The sequence below is a fragment of the Ambystoma mexicanum genome, chromosome 1p (assembly GCF_040938575.1).
Source record: "Ambystoma mexicanum isolate Mex_15411 chromosome 1p, UKY_AmexF1_1, whole genome shotgun sequence".
NCBI classification, from domain to species: domain Eukaryota; kingdom Metazoa; phylum Chordata; class Amphibia; order Caudata; family Ambystomatidae; genus Ambystoma; species Ambystoma mexicanum.
In genome coordinates this window covers 1,232,025,871-1,232,043,841 of record NC_090921.1, presented here as the reverse complement: position 1 = coordinate 1,232,043,841, position 17,971 = coordinate 1,232,025,871, and positions in this window count along the sequence as shown.

The window sequence follows — 17,971 nt, the reverse complement described above, 5'->3', positions numbered from 1 at the left end:
CCACAAGCTGGGTCCGGGCTTCCTCGCCATGTGCCCTGTCCCCTCCCATGGGCAGCGCCTGTGCCTGTGGTTGGGGATGTGGGGGCACCACCATGTCCACCGGGACGCCCTGCCGTGTTGCAACATTGTGCAGGACACATGCTGCCACGATGATCCTGCACACTACTGGTGGTGCATAGAGTAGTTGCCCACCAGAGCGGTCAAGGGAGCGGAAACGTGACTTGAGCACTCCGAATGTGCGCTCCACTATGCCCCTGGTTGCAATATGGGCGGCGTTGTATCTTACCTGGGGTGGTGTGGTGGGGTTCCGGATTGGCGTCATCATGTGGTTGCTCAGAGGGTAGGCACTGTCCCCTGGGGAGGTGATAATAGTTGAGATTATTAGGGTTTGGATATTTGTCTGTGTGTGACTTGCATGCATGTGCAAGGGCATTTGTACTGACCTAGGAGCCATGTGTCGCCATGCTGCCCAGCTTCCAGGGCCCGGCTCAGGGCGGACATTCTGTATATGAAACTGTCATGGGTGGAGCCAGGGTAGTTTGCATAGACAGAGGTGATGATTCCCTTTGCATCACATACCACCTGTACATTGATGGAATGCCAGTGCTTGCGGTTTCGGTAGATGTGCTCAATGGCCCTAGGTGGACGTAGGGCCACATGGGTGCAATCTATGGCACCGAGCACTTTGGGGAAGTGTGCCACCCTGAAAAAATCCAGGACAACGGCCTGCCTTTCTGCGGGTGTTCTGGGCATGTATATGTGCCTACGGACTAAGGGGCGCGCTGTCATGATTGCCAGTACCTGGTGTAGGCAGCGTGACTGCGTGGCCTGTGAGACCCCCCCCCCCCACTATGGCAGTGGTCCGCTGAAATGACCCAGTGGCCAAAAAATGCAGGACATTGAGCAGCTTCTCCAAGGGGCTCAATGCTTGGGAGCAAAGGGTGGGGGATGTGAGGTCATCTCCCCACTCCCTGACCAGGTCTAGGATGATATGGGGTGGAAACCTATACCTGCCATAGACCTGGTCGTCAGGCATCTCAAAAAGGCTTGTCCGTGGTGCGAAAATGCGTGCCCTGGCTATTCTCCTCCTCCTGCGGTGTCCCACGATCAGTGCAGCGACAAATGGGGCATTCATCGTAGCTGTATATACGCGTTTGTTGTTTGCGCACACTTTTATGCTGTGCGCGGGGACGCTTCCGCCTGCCTTTGTGTGGCAGACGAGTTGACGCCTGTGCACATCTTTTGCCGTGCGCGGGTTTCCTGTATTCGGATACGGTCCGAGTGTCATCGCGTGTGATCGGAGGGAAGTGAGCGTACACGCAACTGGCCTGGGTACGTGTGTTTCGGGGTGCGCGGGAAGTTCCACACACGATTAGCCTGGGTACGTGTGTTCTGGGGTGCCGGGAACTTTCACATGCGATTGCTGGAAATCCACGTGTGTTCTGTCATCACGTGCAATGAGGGAAACACCTGCGCGCGTCACGTCACAGACGCGCTCACGCGCTAAGGGCCTTTGGTCCAATGAAATCGCATATGCGTGCTGCCGTGCATACGCGCTAAGGGCCTTTCCTCGTATTACACGCGGACGTGCAGTTTTCCACGCGCACGCATGGGCCCTTTCCTCGTATTACACGCGGACTTGCAGTTTTTCACGCGCGCTGAAATGCCCATGCACGTCGGTATGCGTCACGTCACAGGGGCGCTTGCGCTTGAGGGGCCTTCTGTCCAATGATAATGCGTATGCGTGCAGACGCGCTTACACTCTAAGGGCCTTTCCTCGAATTACACGCTGACGTGCAGATTTTTCACGTGCCAAATCACTCCGTATCAAGCTGGCCACGAGTAAGCACACGGAAGACCACGCTCCTGCCCAGAAGGCCGAACTACTGCCCCCCAGAGCCCCGAGCACGCTCCCACCTGCCATCTGCTGCTGCCTGACAGCCTGCTGCCCACGTGCCCTGCCATTTGCTGCCTGCACATCAGCCAGGGGTGCTGTTGCTGTGACCACCCCTGCTGGAACCGAAGACTCCCGACTGGGATTCCATCACTCCACAGCCCAGCCCCAGGACCCAGTTGCCCACCCACTCCTGCCTCTGGGGTTGTCATGTCGGGGCAAACACCATCTGGGACCACTGACAACCCCCGGCCAGAGAGGCAGAGGGGCACCAGCTTCAGTGCCACCGAAGTTGGTGTCCTGGTGGAGCAAGTCCTGGGGCAGTATGATGCCCTCTTCGGAAGTTCCCGCGCCGACAAGGAAGGACGGACTCGGATCTGGACTGACATCGTGACTGCCATCAACGCGGAGGGGGTGGCAGTCCGCGACTTACAACATGTCAAGAAGCGCTGGGAGGACTTCAGGTCCAGGACCCTGAACAAGGCCCGGCGCCTCTTGAAGGCAGCGGATGCCAAGGGGCGCCGGGGCCACTTGTCGGAAGAACAGATGAGGGTCCTGGAACGCATATCCCCAGCGCTCCACGTCCAGGTCCTAGAGAAGCAGACCCGTCTGAAGTCGAGCGGTGAGTGTACATGCATCCTGATTGTGAGCAGTGCGTGTGGTGATTATTCAGTAGTGCGCAGGTTGCACATCTGTTTGTATGGGGTCGAGTATGGGTGGGGGTGTACAGGGCCGTGGGGCTGACACATGCGAGGGCTGTAATGTGTGAGACATGGATGGTGCTTGTGTGTGTAGGCTTGCATGCCAAATGCAGTTGTGTGGGCACACATGTTTGGATGAATGTGTATGTAAGTAGACATGTCCGTGATGTCACGCATGTATGTTGTTTTCGGCTGCATGTATCAGCACTGTGTACATGTGCATGTGTGTGTATTTGACAAGGGTGCAACAGTGATGCAATATGGATGCATGTGACAGCGGTATGTGGAAGCCTGATTGGCAGATGTGACATGGATGCCCGTCTGAACAGTGCGACACTTGGCAGAGGTGTACACATGCATGCAAGTGTGGTGGTGTGTGTACATGTGTGGTGCACTTCCTGTGTTGCATGTGATGTCTGGCTCACCTTTGGCTGCTCATGCTGTTGTATGTGTATGGATGGTGATGGCAGTTGCGATATGGCTGTGGTATGGCTCATGTGTGCGAGTTGTAATGACATGTGTGTTGGGGATTGTGATGACATGTCTGAGGTTTGCCAATGCTACTCATGTACAACTGTCATGTGTGTATGTGTCCATTGTACAGTGCCCTGATGCCTGTGTTTTGTTTCTCCCTGTCTGCAGCGTCAACTGATGAAGAGGGCGGAGAAGGTGCTGTGGAGCACAGCGGTGGGGATCCGACCGCCAGCCGGAGACGCAAGGCCCGGCTCCCCTCCCATGTTGTCATCTCGTCGGGGAGTGAGGAGCCCGGTGCCGCGTCCCAGGCCGCAGCTGCCGGGGGGAGGTCCAAGAGGCGGAGGTTGGAGTTGGACTCCTCGGCAGCAGAAGGGGCAGCTGGGACCCCACAGGGCCCAACAGGGGAAGATGGCACGGAGTCATCCAGGTTGGTGGGGGGTTTGGTGGAGGAGGAGGCCGTGCAAGCACCAGAGACGAGGTCTGGAGGTGGGGATCCCACTGGTGCTAGTGGTGCAGTGCAGGACCAGGGACAGGAGGCAGCACAGGCCGCCGCGGAGGTGCCTGTGTGCAATCCTGTCCCTGATCCTGTCCCTGCATCATCTTGCACCAGCAGGGATGCCTACGTCCAGACCCGTTTTCAGGCAGGGGATGAGCTCACGTCAACTGGCCTTCCTCTGCCTGCGGACGTGGCTATCCAGGTCCGGGTTGAGCCTGTCCTGGCTGGTGTGGCGTTGCGTCAACGGGCCATGCGAGGTGACCTGCAGTCTTTTCATGGAGAGACTGCACGTCATCTCGAATGGCTCGTTGACCACGTCAGCCTGCTGGGACAGGTCACCCAGGCCGGATTCCTCCGTCTGATGGGGCTTGCTCCGACCCCCTCCTCAACTGGACCCCCCTACGCGCCAGTCGTCCTCTGTGCCATCTTCCCACCCATCAGTCACCTGGGTGCCCTGTGGAGCTGCCTCTGACGGTGCGGCCAGGCTGGTGGAGGAGGCATCCCTGCCACAGTCGGGAGTCGGACGTCCAGCAGGGGTGGCCACATCTACGACTGCACCCCAGCCGGCGGAGGATGTGCAGGCAGCAGGAGGCAGTGCACGGGCAGAGGCACAGCAGCAGCAGCAATGTGGTGGGAGCCATGAAGGCTCGGGGCCTTCGACATCGGAGGGGCAGGCATCGGCCGGAGGGCAGGAGGACCCAGGACAGAGAGTGTCTTCTGTGTGGCAGCGGTTGGGCCACGCCATAGATGCGGAGCGGCAGCGGGCGGAAGAGGCACGGCTCACAATGGTCAGGGCGGAGAACTCCATGCGGAGGGCCCTGAGGCGGGCCGAGTGCCTCGAGGCAATCCGCAGGGGTTTGGAGGTGGAGACATCGACGGCCCTGCGGACCCTCGGGGCCATGGAGGAGGACCGCCTCCGGGACATTGAGGAGGAGTTCGATGATGCCCTGGCCCGGAACATCCACAAGTGACCCGTGAAACTAGCCCGCTGCCCTTGTACATAGTTTCTAGGTAGTGTTAGGTTTCATTTTTGTTTTTATTTTATTTGGACCTTTCGGACATTGGCCACATTTTTGTATATAGTTTATTTTATTAGTTAGTGTAGTTAGATAGGTTTCCTTTATTTTGTTGGGATAATGGACCCTTGCTTGTTCCCATGTACATAGTTGACAGTTGGATTGTATTTTTTTTTCAATTTTTAACCATGGAGCAATGGCTTTCTTTTTTATTTCCCATAGGATTTTGTTTTGTGGACATTGACTTTGGACATTACTTTGGAATTTTATTTTTGGTTTTGCTTTTTTTGACGGACATGCTTCTTTTCATTTTTGTACATTCACGTTTCTGTTTCTTCATTTTTTATTCTATTTATGTTTCCTTTAATACATGTTATTTTTGGTGAACTTCAATGTGTGGTATCTCATTGGTTTCATGCATTTCATGATATGTGTTTTGAGATTCACTGACACCCATTGGGTGTATGTGAGGGAAATGTGTTTGTTTCGGAACTTGCAATTGGTGTTCTGTGATGTAATTGCAAATTATGAGTGGGTGGATGCAATACTCGGGTGGGTGTTTTGCATTTGGAGGCTGACCATAGGGACCAGGGATCTAGATTGTGATGACATGTTGGCTGGGGAACATGAGTTGCACATGGGTGGGGGCCTGCTGGCAGGTGCCCCACAGTGCTGGGGGGTGGGGGTGGTGGGGAACATGAGTTGGACATGGGTGGGGGCCTGCTGGCAGGTGCCCCACAGTGCTGGGGGGTGGGGGTGGTGGGAGACATGGGTGGGGTCCTGGTGGAGGCTGCCCCTGCACTGCTGGGGGGTGGGGGTGGTGGTCGACATGGGTGGGGGCCTGGTGGAGGCTGCCCCTGGGGAGTGGGGGGTGGGTGTGGTGGGAGACATGGGTGGGGGCCTGGTGGAGGCTGCCCCTGGTGACTGGGGGGGTGGGGGTGGTGGGAGACATGGGTGGGGGCCTGCTGGAGGCTGCCCCTGGTGGCTGGGGGGTGGGGGTGGTGTGAGACCTGGGTGGGGGCCTGGTGGAGGCTGCCCCTGCACTGCTGGGGGGTGGGGGTGGTGGGAGACATGGGTGGGGGCCTGGTGGACGCTGCCCCTGCACTGCTGGGGGGTGGGGGTGGTGGGGAACATGAGTTGGACATGGGTGGGGGCCTGCTGGCAGGTGCCCCACAGTGCTGGGGGGTGGGGGTGGTGGGGAACATGAGTTGGACATGGGTGGGGGCCTGCTGGCAGGTGCCCCACAGTGCTGGGGGGTGGGGGTGGTGGGAGACATGGGTGGGGGCCTGGTGGAGGCTGCCCCTGCACTGATGGGGGGTGGGGGTGGTGGGAGACATGGGTGTGGGCCTGGTGTTGGCTGCTCCTGCACTGCTGGGGGGTGGGGTGGTGGGAGACATGGGTGGGGGCCTGGTGGAGGCTGCCCCTGGTGGCTGGGGGGTGGGGGTGCTGGTAGACATGGGTGGGGGCCTGGTGGAGGCTGCCCCTGCACTGCTGGGGGGTGGGGGTGGTGGGGAACATGAGTTGGACATGGGTGGGGGCCTGCTGGCAGGTGCCCCACAGTGCTGGGGGGTGGGGGTGGTGGGGAACATGAGTTGGACATGGGTGGGTGCCTGCTGGCAGGTGCCCCACAGTGCTGGGGGGTGGGGGTGGTGGGAGACATGGGTGGGGGCCTGGTGGAGGCTGCCCCTGCACTGATGGGGGGTGGGGTGGTGGGTGACATGGGTGGGGGCCTGGTGGAGGCTGCTCCTGCACTGCTGGGGGGTGGGGGTGGTGGGAGACATGGGTGGGGGCCTGGTGGAGGCTGCCCCTGGTGGCTGGGGGGTGGGGGTGCTGGTAGACATGCGTGGGGGCCTGGTGGAGGCTGCCCCTGCACTGCTGGGGGGTGGGGGGGGGGTGGGAGACATGGGTGGGGGCCTGGTGGAGGCTGCCCCTGGGGAGTGGGGGGTGGGGGTGGTGGGAGACATGGGTGGGGGCCTGGTGGAGGCTGCCCCTGGTGACTGGGGGGGTGGGGGTGGTGGGAGACATGGGTGGGGGCCTGGTGGAGGCTGCCCCTGGTGGCTGGGGGGTGGGGGTGGTGTGAGACATGGGTGGGGGCCTGGTGGAGGCTGCCCCTGGTGGCTGGGGGGTGGGGGTGCTGGGAGACATGGGTGGGGGCCTGGTGGAGGCTGCCCCTGCACTGCTGGGGGGTGGGGGGGGGTTGGGAGACATGGGTGGGGGCCTGGTGGAGGCTGCCCCTGGGGATTGGGGGGTGGGGGTGGTGGGAGACTCGGGTGGGGGCCTGGTGGAGGCTGCCCCTGCACTGCTGGGGGGTGGGGGTGGTGGGGAACATGAGTTGGACATGGGTGGTGGCCTGCTGGCAGGTGCCCCACAGTGCTGGGGGGTGGGGGTGGTGGGAGACATGAGTTGGACATGGGTGGGGGCCTGCTGGCAGGTGCCCCACAGTGCTGGGGGGTGGGGGTGGTGTGAGACATGGGTGGGGGCCTGGTGGAGGCTGCCCCTGCACTGCTGGGGGGTGGGGGTGGTGGGAGACATGGGTGGGGGCCTGGTGGAGGCTGCCCCTGGTGGCTGGGGGGTGGGGGTGCTGGGAGACATGGGTGGGGGCCTGGTGGAGGCTGCCCCTGCACTGCTGGGGAGTGGGGGGGTGGGAGACATGGGTGGGGGCCTGGTGGAGGCTGCCCCTGGGGAGTGGGGGGTGGGGGTGGTGGGAGACATGGGTGGGGGCCTGGTGGAGGCTGCCCCTGGTGGCTGGGGGGTGGGGGTGCTGGGAGACATGGGTGGGGGCCTGGTGGAGGCTGCCCCTGGTGGCTGGGGGTGGTGGGAGACATGGGTGGGGGCCTGGTGGAGGCTGTCCCTGCACTGCTGGGGGGTGGGGGTGGTGGGAGACATGGGTGGGGGCCTGGTGGTGGCTGCCCCTGCACTGCTGGGGGGTGGGGGTGGTGGGGAACATGCGTTGGACATGGGTGGGGCCTGCTGGCGGGTGCCCCACAGTGCTGGGGCGTGGGGGTGGTGGGAGACATGGGTGGGGGCCTGGTGGAGGCTGCCCCTGCACTGCTGGGGGTGGAGGTGGTGGGAGACATGGGTGGGGCCTGGTGGAGGCTGCTCCTGCACTGCTGGGGGGTGGGGGTGGTGGGAGAAATGGGTGGGGGCATGGTGGAGGCTGCCCCTGGTGGCTGGGGGGTGGGGGTGCTGGGAGACATGGGTGGGGGCCTGGTGGAGGCTGCCCCTGCACTGCTGGGGGGTGGGGGAGTGTGAGACATGGGTGGGGGCCTGGTGGAGGCTGCCCCTGGTGGATGGGGGGTGGGGGTGGGGTGAGACATGGGTGGGGGCCTGGTGGAGGCTGCCCCTGGTGGCTGGGGGGTGGGGGTGCTGGGAGACATGGGTGGGGGCCTGGTGGAGGCTGCCCCTGCACTGCTGGGGGTTGGGGGTGTTGGGAGACATGGGTGGGGGCCTGGTGGAGGCTGCCCCTGGTGGCTGGGGTGTGGGGGTGCTGGGAGACATGGGTGGGGGCCTGGTGGAGGCTGCCCCTGCACTGCTGGGGGTGGGGGGGTGGGAGACATGGGTGGGGGCCTGGTGGAGGCTGCCCCTGGGGAGTGGGGGGTGGGGGGGTGGGAGACATGGGTGGGGGCCTGGTGGAGGCTGCCCCTGGTGGCTGGGGGGTGGGGGTGCTGGGAGACATGGGTGGGGGCCTGGTGGAGGCTGCCCCTGGTGGCTGGGGGGTGGGGGTGGTGGGAGACATGGGTGGGGGCCTGGTGGAGGCTGCCCCTGCACTGCTGGGGGGTGGGGGTGGTGGGAGACATGGATGGGGGCCTGGTGGTGGCTGCCCCTGCACTGCTGGGGGGTGGGGGTGGTGGGGAACATGCGTTGGACATGGGTGGGGCCTGCTGGCAGGTGCCCCACAGTGCTGGGGGGTGGGGGTGGTGGGAGACATGAGTTGGACATGGGTGGGGGCCTGCTGGCAGGTGCCCCACAGTGCTGGGGGGTGGGGGTGGTGTGAGACATGGTTGGGGGCCTGGTGGACGCTGCCCCTGCACTGCTGGGGGGTGGGGGTGGTGGGAGACATGGGTGGGGGCCTGGTGGAGGCTGCCCCTGCACTGCTGGGGGGTGGGGGTGGTGGGAGACATGGGTGGGGGCCTGGTGGAGGCTGCTCCTGCACTGCTGGGGGGTGGGGGTGGTGGGAGACATGGGTGCGGGCCTGGTGGAGGCTGCCCCTGGTGGCTGGGGGGTGGGGGTGCTGGGAGACATGGGTGGGGGCCTGGTGGAGGCTGCCCCTGCACTGCTGGGGGGTGGGGGGGTGGGAGACATGGGTGGGGGCCTGGTGGAGGCTGCCCCTGGGGGGTGGGGGTGGTGGGAGACATGGGTGGGGGCCTGGTGGAGGCTGCCCCTGGTGCCTGGGGGGGTGGGGGTGGTGCGAGACATGGGTGGGGGCCTGGTGGAGGCTGCCCCTGGTGGCTGGGGGGTGGGGGTGGTGTGAGACATGGGTGGGGGCCTGGTGGAGGCTGCCCCTGCACTGCTGGGGGGTGGGGGTGGTGGGGAACATGAGTTGGACATGGGTGGGGCCTGCTGGCAGGTGCCCCACAGTGCTGGGGGGTGGGGGTGGTGGGAGGAGACATGGGTGGGGGCCTGGTGGTGGGTGCCCCTGCACTGCTGGGGGGTGGGGGTGGTGGGAGACATGGGTGGGGGCCTGGTGGTGGGTGCCCCTGCACTGCTTGGGGGTGGGGCTGGTGGGGAACATGAGTTGGACATGGGTGGGGGCCTGGTGGTGGGTGCCCCTGGTGGCTGGGGGTGCAGGGGGACATGCATTGGTGGGCAGTAGTGCAAGTTGACATGTGGGTTGGCTGGTGGGCATGGCCATGGTGGATGGGGTGCCTGCAGGACATGTGCTGGGTAGGCCCCTGTGGTGTGAGCCACCTGCAGGGGCCGTGGAGGGTGTAGAGGGGACACCTGGGAGGACCCACACGTGCAATTCACGTGTGCTGCTCCCGGCGCACCCCTGTAATACACATACCCTGATGAGATCGCGTGTGGAACTTCCCGCGCATCCCTGGAATACACGTACCCCGCTCAATCGCGTGTGTAACTTCCCACGCACCCCTGTAATACACGTACCCTGATGGAATTGCGTGTGGAACTTCCCGCGCACCCCTGGAATACACGTGCCCTGCTGATGTTGCGTGGGATACTTCCCCCGCACCCCGAAATACACGTACCCTGATGAGATCGCGTGTGTGACTTCCCGCGCACCCCCGAAATACACGTACCCCGCTCAATCGCGTATCTAACTTCCCGCGCACCCCCGGAATACACGTACCCCGCTCAATCGCGTATCTGACTTCCCGCGCACCCCCGAAATACACGTACCCCGCTCAATCGCGTGTGTAACTTCCCGCGCACCCCCGAAATACACGTACCTCGCTCAATCGCGTGTGTAACTTCCCGCGCACCCCCGAAATACACGTACCCCGCTCAATCGCGTATTTGACTTCCCGCGCACCCCCGAAATACACGTACCTCGCTCAATCGCGTGTGTAACTTCCCGCGCACCCCCGAAATACACGTACCCCGCTCAATCGCGTATCTAACTTCCCACGCACCCCCGAAATACACGTACCCTGCTCAATCGCGTGTGTAACTTCCCGCGCGCCCCCGAAATACACGTAGCCCGTTCCCCCAGGCCCGATCGCGTGAAAAAGTTCACGCGAACCCCTGAAATACACGTAGCCCGCTCCCCCAGGCCCGATCGCGTGTAAATGTTCACGCGAACCCCTGAAATACACGTAGCCCGCTCCCCCAGGCCCGATCGTGTGAAAAAGTTCACACGAACCCCTGAGATACACGTATCCCGCTCCCCCAGGCCCGATCGCGTGAGAAAGTTCACGCGAACCCCTGAAATACACGTAGCCCGCTCCCCCAGGCCCGATCGCGTGAAAAAGTTCACGCGAACCCCTGAGATACACGTAGCCCGCTCCCCCAGGCCCGATCGCGTGAGAATGTTCACGCGAACCCCTGAAATACACGTAGCCCGCTCCCCCAGGCCCGATCGCGTGAGAAAGTTCACGCGCACCCCCGGAATACACGTACCCCGCTCAATCGCGTGTGTAACTTCCCGCGCAACCCCGAAATACACGTGCCCCGCTCGCACAGGCACTATTGCTGTATGTTGCCACTTTTGTAATGCGCAGGGACACTACCGCCTGCCTTCGTGTGGCGGACGTGTTTCGGCTTGTGCGTGTCTTTCGCTGTGCGTGGCTTTGCCCTATTCGATTCCATGAATACGTGTGGTTCGGGTGCGTGTGGGCGTTCCGTCTGCTTCCCTGCAGTACATCCCCAGTTACGCCCTTATTTTCGTGAGTTGTTCCCCATTCCGCGCGTTACGCCCCGTGTCCCGCCCACTTTCTAGTGTATGCGCCGAGGTTGTGCGCTTTCACTGTGCGCGTCGCGCACGTCTTTCGGGATGTTGCAGTGACGTGTGCGCCATGCACGGGTTTGGCGCACATCCCGAGGAAAACACGCGCAGAGACTTCCATGAATCGCACGTGCGCCTGTTTTTTTCCGCTTGCGCCTGCTTGCGCCTGCTTGCGCGTAGATTTTCGGCGCACGTTTGTTCCATGAATCGGCCCCTATAGTACCATGCATAGAGACAGAACGCTAACTTTGCAGGGGGATTTAACCCGTGAACTATTGTCTCCTGGATTTGAACATATAATGTGGAATTTTGTATTTGCCCTGATTTGAAAAGGACACAGATGTGTTGAAACACGTGTTATCCAAAGGGCACTGTTTGTTTGCAATTAATATGTTCAAATGAACATGATTCTATAAACTAAAAAAGGGCCTCATATTTACCTATCAAGTGTGGTGCAGTTTCTTACGTGCGTGGCCTGTTACTTCATTCTTCAAGATGCATACAATTCAGTTATTGATTCAGATGTTTTTGAGTTCCTGTGCAATGACTAATGAATTCTTAAACTATAGAAACTATTCATTTCAGATCCACTTCAGTTGGGCATTGTTACATATTGCTCGTTTTTATCTGCCAAATCAGCCCTCTCCCAAATGTACCCAGTCACTATTTTGGCCCCAGATTCTTCTCCAATACACACCGGACGCAGCCTCCTGTGATGCCATTTATCATTTTGGGATTAGGTGGCTTCTTCGCATTCAATCGTAGCCAATGCATCTTCATGCCTTCACCCCTACATACACGGACACAATGTGAGGAGAGTGCAACATTGACATCCTTTCAAGCACGTTGCCGTTCAGGTGGCAGTGATTCTCTGTAGGCTTGGTTGATGTCTTATCTTATCTGAGGTACCTGAAAAAACAAGGGTCGTCCCCTAATTCTTGTTGCCCGGGAGTTAATACTCGTGAGCGCGGGATAATCAAATAATAAAACAAGATAGAGTATAAAGCTACCACTCCCTCCTGTGTGCAGACCTTGTGTCACCTCTAACGTTAGTGCAGATGTGGAATAAATGCAACACTGAGCTCTGCTTAACATATGTGTTAAAATCTTCACATTTATTATACAATTTTCCAATACAAAATGAAACACAATACGTACCAAAGGAAAACAATTTCACATATATATATCGCATTATCGCATTTGACATTACATTTTCCATTAGAAAAGGTGCTTTGTTCCTACTCCTTTCAAGTTCACACATGCAATGTGGGGTTAGTAAAGGAGTGTGCTTTGTATGCAAAGGAAGTATTCTAGCAAATTTCACATAGTGGTTCTGTGTGTGTATGCCGGTACTGCCACTTTCAGTATATCCAAAGGGTATTCATGTATTCAAGTGTGTTCACGTATCTGGATGGAGTCTTTTGGTTCTGTAGTGGTTGTTTAGGGCATTGCCCAGTGGCTAAAGTCAGATAGCTGTATTCTCCACTTTATCTCACAACAGGATGTTTTCTATGGAATATTGTCAACACAGGGCGTTTTGGCCCTTGTTATAATAGTTCACACATCCAAGCGATCATCTATTTGAGTGTTCTATTGGGCCTTCATCAGGACATACAGTTGTTTAATCACGGAACATAAACCGTTCATTTTACCCTTTTTAATCTGTAATAAATAAACAAGAATAAAAGGGTATAATTGAGGACTTTTATGGCGTACATATGAGTTGTATCTAATATTCAACTAGATTGAAGGTGACTAATGACCTGAATCTCGTTCAAACACTGGGAGAAAATTAAAATTGATTTGTTATGGTGGATGTTTCGTTCCATTCAGATGGGTGTTTCACCCAATTGGTTATCTTCCTGGATTAATCAGACTGGAACCTGTAACAATGACATAAGTGTCTTGTTATCGCACCTTGAATGTGCTGTTGCAATCTGGTTAGTCAACGCTCTTTCAGACTTGTTACTGACCTTTCAGTGCTAGTACTATGCTACACTTTAAGTATCCTGTGTGCTTGTTTCAATTCTTCTCTCACCCTTCTCTCTCCAAGACCACTGCGGAGAGAAGTGTATGTCACAAAACATGCATTGAAGCTGGTCTTATTGCTTAGTATTGTAAAAAACACCCTGCTGTTGCTACATGTCAAAGCAACAAATCACACGTGTCAAAAGCTTCAATGCCCAGGTTTTGCCTGACAGGCAGATCGACCAGTCACTCACTGTTCGCGCATGGATGGAATTCAAAACCAGTGCAGAGCATTTAAGGACATACCCAATGCGGCATGCAAATGAGTAGCAACAGTAGAAAATGTGTCTAAACTGTTGCGGTCGCTGCGTGTTTAGGAGCCCTTCTAGCCCATAAGTCTTGCTTGGTCCCCCTAAAGTATAAATCTACCACTTGCAAGTGTCATGGCTGCGCCATGGGCGCATCCATTTATCCTCAATTTGGACTATATGTTTATCATTTAGTTACAACAGACTCTTGGATCCATCTATATTTACTTTGGGAACTTTATTTCCCATTTGCGAGACTTTGGTGCTTTATTATTATTTCCAACAAACTACGCATACCATAATGCACCTGGCTACAAGCATCGATTCCTGGCTGTTCCTATTGGTTATCAAAGGAACTACACCCCCCAGAAGCCCTAGGGACTTGCCCTGCTTCCACCAGCCCAGGAACAGAAAGGGAGGTGGCCGATTGCCTGCAGGTGTGCTTCGCCAGGTGCAACCAATTAGCCTGCCCCTGTGCTGGGCTAGGCAGTATAAAGGCTGCTGCCTGCAGTGGCTCAGCCTCTTGCATCTGAGAGTCCTTCCTCCAACTTTTGCATCTTCCTACGGATCTTGTATGCTGCTTACCTTCACTCCTGCTTGGACCCTGCCTTGTTGCTTGCTCCACCCTGCTGCCTCCAGCCATAGCCTTCCAGGCTCCCTGCCTCACAGCCCTGCTCCTCTGGGCTCTCCACACTGCAGCTGATCACGCTCTGCTGCATTCCAGTCTCCGCCCTTGCCCTGCCGGGCTCTCCACATTGCAGCCGATCACGCTCTGCTGCCTTCCAGCCTCCGCCCTTGCCCTGCCGGGCTCTCCACATTGCAGCCGATCACGCTCTGCTGCCTTCCAGCCTCCGCCCTTGCCCTGCCGGGCTCTCCACATTGCAGCCGATCACGCTCTGCTGCCTTCCAGCCTCCGCACTTGCCCTGCCGGGCTCTCCACATTGCAGCCGATCACGCTCTGCTGCCTTCCAGCCTCCTCCCTTGCCCTGCCGGGCTCTCCACATTGCAGCCGATCACGCTCTGTTGCCCTCCAGCCTCCGCCCTTGCCCTGCCAGGCTCTCCACATTGCAGCCGTTCATGCCCTGCTGCCTTCCAGCCTCCGCCCTTGCACTGCCGGGCTCTCCACATTGCAGCCGATCACGCTCTGCTGCCTTCCAGCCTCCGCCCTTGCCCTGCCGGGCTCTCCACATTGCAGCCGATCACGCTCTGCTGCCTGCCAGCCTCCGCCCTTGCCCTGCGGACCCTCTACATTGCAGCTGATCACGCTCTGCTGCTTTCCAGCCTCAGCCCTTGTCCTCTGGGCTCCCTGCCCTGCAGCCTGCCTCACTCCGGCTGCCTTCAGCCCTTGTCTTCTGGGCTCCCTGCTCTGCAGCCTGCCTCACTCCGGCAGCCTTCAGCCCTTGTCTTCTGGGCTCCCTGCTCTGCAGCCTACCTCACTCTGGCTACCTACAGCCCTTGTCCTCTGGGCCTTCCTACTTTGCAGCTTATCACGCTCTGCTGCCTACTACCTACCTTTTCCGCTGGGTTCTCGGCCTAGCAGCCCTCTACAGTCCTCTGCTACCTTCTACGTTCAGCGGCCCTGTCCCTCAGTGTTCACTCCTTACTGCCCGGCCCTTACGGGATCCTTGCCGTGCAGTCTGCTTTACTCTGCTGCCCTAAGCCCTTTTCCTCTGGGCGTTCTACCTTACAGTCCTACCCCTGTGGGCTTACTCATTGCTTTCCTGCTCCTCTGAGCTCTCAACCTTGTTCCTTACTGTCCTCTGCTATCCTAGCCTGTTACACGACTTTCCTTTCATTTCCTTCTGCTAGTTTGCTATCACCTCCTTTCCTGGATTTGTCTGTAGTATCTTCTCTTGTACTGTTTGTAGACCCTTTTGTACAGAGCTTGTCTGTTGGTTCCCATCAGTCAACCTCTGCCCCTTCCCTTGTCCTGTTTCTACATTACAGACACCCAGAGCTGCTGTTCCAAGTCATGAGCAAACAGCGTGGGCCTCTGTTATAGCAAACTGTGCAGAAGGCTAGAGTATTTCCAAGGTTCGTGCAATACTCTTTTCCTATATCTGCATACACCCCAAGAGGGTATTCATTCTGTATCTTTTCCCTTGCTACTCTTGCTTACTCTTCGTTCTCTTTCCTTTCCGCTGTGTGTGATCTTATCTGTCCACTTTCTTTGGCACAACCACCCAAACCCTTTCTGGGTGCCCTGTGCCACTCTTAATAGAGTGCCACTCCTGACAGAATGCAAGAGCCAAAAATGTCTTGTTCCATAGGCCGGAAAGGCACACACAGAACAAAGATGCTTTCCTTTCGGGTTAAGAAACCTTTGCATAAACCTATGGTTTCCCTAAAGACAGCAAACAAGAACCTTAGTCTAAAGGACAGTCTCGCCTCAGTAAACAAAGATTTACAAGCACGGTACTATACTCACTGGCTAGCTGACCCTTCTTCCATGTACAATTATTATGACATTTGCGACTATGACCCGCAGTCCTTATCTGTTGCAGAGCTACAGCAAGATAATTAATTCTTACAGATCTTGTTAAACCAAACAGTGAAAAACACTCCTGCGTCTTCTGACAAGCCTTCTAACACCGCAACAGCCAAGGATATAGCACTCATTGTGAGAGACTCTAAACCAGAATACGCTGTTGCCAGAGTGATATGCGCAAGATCGGCTTGGCAAGCTCCCCAGAATGCTGGAAACCCTTATTTGACAGGACAAGGCAGTCATTATCCTGAGGTTTGTGCATCTGGTCCTGGGTACAAAAGACCTATACTAACCATCGGTTGTCTTAATGCTTCCACTGTATCTACTAACCACAATAACCCTAAGGTCAGTCTTCCCATTGCTACAACCGAATTCTCTGCCACACCAGCTTCTGAAGCTTTTGATCAAACTAATGATACTTACCTGCTACACGAACAACTCCTACGCCTTAAAAGAAAGACCGAAGACCTCTATGATGACTTTGTTTATTTGTATTATAAGAATCTTATGAAGGGACACAAGTCACCAGACCATCTGACACTATGTCCAACACCTGACATCTTATCTTTAGAGATCGACATGATAAGGCCTGGAATTGCCATACAGAAAAGTATACAGACTTATACCAAGCAGATGGAAGACCTAAATATAGCATATGTATCCCTTCTAAAGACTGACACAGCTCTTTCACCTTCCAGCCACAGAAACTCAGGTTGTTGTACTGACAGAAAAGAATTAACTCCTCCGGTGGGTCAAATCACGCACACAGCCATTACACCACAAAACAAGGGTGGTCTTCTGATTGGAAATCCCTCTGAGTCAAAGGATGGTTCCGCCCTCACCCTTGCCTATTGTCCAGTACTCACACTTACAACCTCTTCTGAAATGACAATGGCAGCTGAAGAGACTGGCGCAGTTCACACCGAGCATGCTGAAGTGGCAAGCGGGGCTTGCCAAAGTGTGGCTGTGCTATCAGACAACACTCTTGAGCAATCAACATCTTCAGTTTCTTCGATACCCCCTGAATCGCCAGTGGTTGTGGTACCCGATCTACCAGTAGTTGCAACACCTGAACTGTCTGTAGCTGCTACAGCACCCGAACTTCCAACTGCAATTCATGATCTTCCTGCTGCTGTGGTTTCTAAACTCCCTGCCACATTTGAGACTCCTCAAGTCTCTGCTGCAAATCTTGAGGTTGCTATAGCTACTGTGATTCCTGAAGTTACTGCTAATTCTGATGCTCCCGATGCCCAGATTTCTACTTCCTTCGCAGCTGTGCCTGCTGCAGCAGAATCCTCTGCTACACAACCTGATCCCTCAGCACCTTCTCTTCCTGATCCTACATCCGCCATGCTAACTGTTGCAAAGTCAGCAAAGGGTTTTTCTGTTAAGACTACTTCTCCATTTGTTCCTGCTGGTGTATCTATAGCACTGAGACTGCCAGACTCTACTCTACCAGTCTCAGGTGCGTTCCAGCCCGCTGGCTCTCTCATGACACCCACACACCCAGTTGCTAGAGCCTTGATACTCTCTACAGCCATTCAAGATCTCACTGCTGCTGTTACCTCTGAACTGTCTACTAATCATGGGAAAACCGCCGCTGTGACTCCTGAACTCTCTGCGGCTAACCCTAACGTTGTCATTGCTGCTCCGGATGTCTTGGAAAGCCTTCCTAAAGCTACCAACTCTGCTGTACCTATGGCTCCACTTTCCAGCACCATATTGTTGCCCGTCAAAGCAAAATCTATCATGGAGCCTGCAGCAGTTTTTCGCAGTTCCTCTCTTCATGCACACACAGTTGGGGTCTGTGTTCCAAAGACTTCGTCTATTCTGATTTCTACATCAAAAGTTCTGAACTTTGGTACTATCTCCGTCATTCAAGACTCTCACCTTGCAACCCGTTTCTGGTGCTTCATCATGTGCCTTTTTGGAGTAAGACTCTTGTACGGTGTGACAGACATTCTTCCTACAGGTCGGTCTTCAGGGAGCCTGGAGAGGGGCCTGGAGAGGGGCATACTGTCATGCCTACGCCATGGGCGCATCCATTTACGCTCAATTTGGACTATATGTTTATCATTTAGTTACAACAGACTCTTGGATCCATCTATATTTACTTTGGGAACTTTATTTCCCATTTGCGAGACTTTGGTGCTTTATTATTATTTCCAACAAACTACGCATACCATAATGCACCTGGCTACAAGCATCGATTCCTGGCTGTTC